Consider the following 502-nt stretch of genomic DNA (forward strand, 5'->3'; position numbering starts at 1 on the left):
TGGTGCCTGTGGGAACCGAAGGCAATTTTAATTAGCATCTTACTACAGCAAACCCAGATGGGATCATTGCTCTGCAGTCTCCATTGCTGCCTTCTCTCACCCTATCCACCTACACCAAGTAATCATCTGTGTCCATCCCTCAGGGTTCGCTCCAGACATACTTGCATCACAGTTTTCCCTGGGACTACAACCCTAGCCTTAGTAGTCTGAACTCTGCCATGTTTTCGGATGTACAACACCCTTACCTTGGGGTTTGTATTGATTGCCTTGTGAGAGTAATTAACTTTCAGGTTTGTGCCTCTGCAGCCTGTTAGGTTTTCCAGGTAAGTATCTGAGGGTCAGGACAACAGCTCAGGGTTCTTGTTTGTTTGTTTGTTTTGTTTTTCCATAGTAACCTGGTGATGCTCGTGGGTTCCCAAGCGTGAACAAAGATGGGAGGTAGGGAAAGCACTGGTCAGACAGTATGAGGAAGCATGCTGCTCTCTAGGACTCTGTTTCTAAA

Source organism: Mus musculus, chromosome 3 (genome assembly GCF_000001635.26).
Source record: "Mus musculus strain C57BL/6J chromosome 3, GRCm38.p6 C57BL/6J".
Classification (NCBI taxonomy): domain Eukaryota; kingdom Metazoa; phylum Chordata; class Mammalia; order Rodentia; family Muridae; genus Mus; species Mus musculus.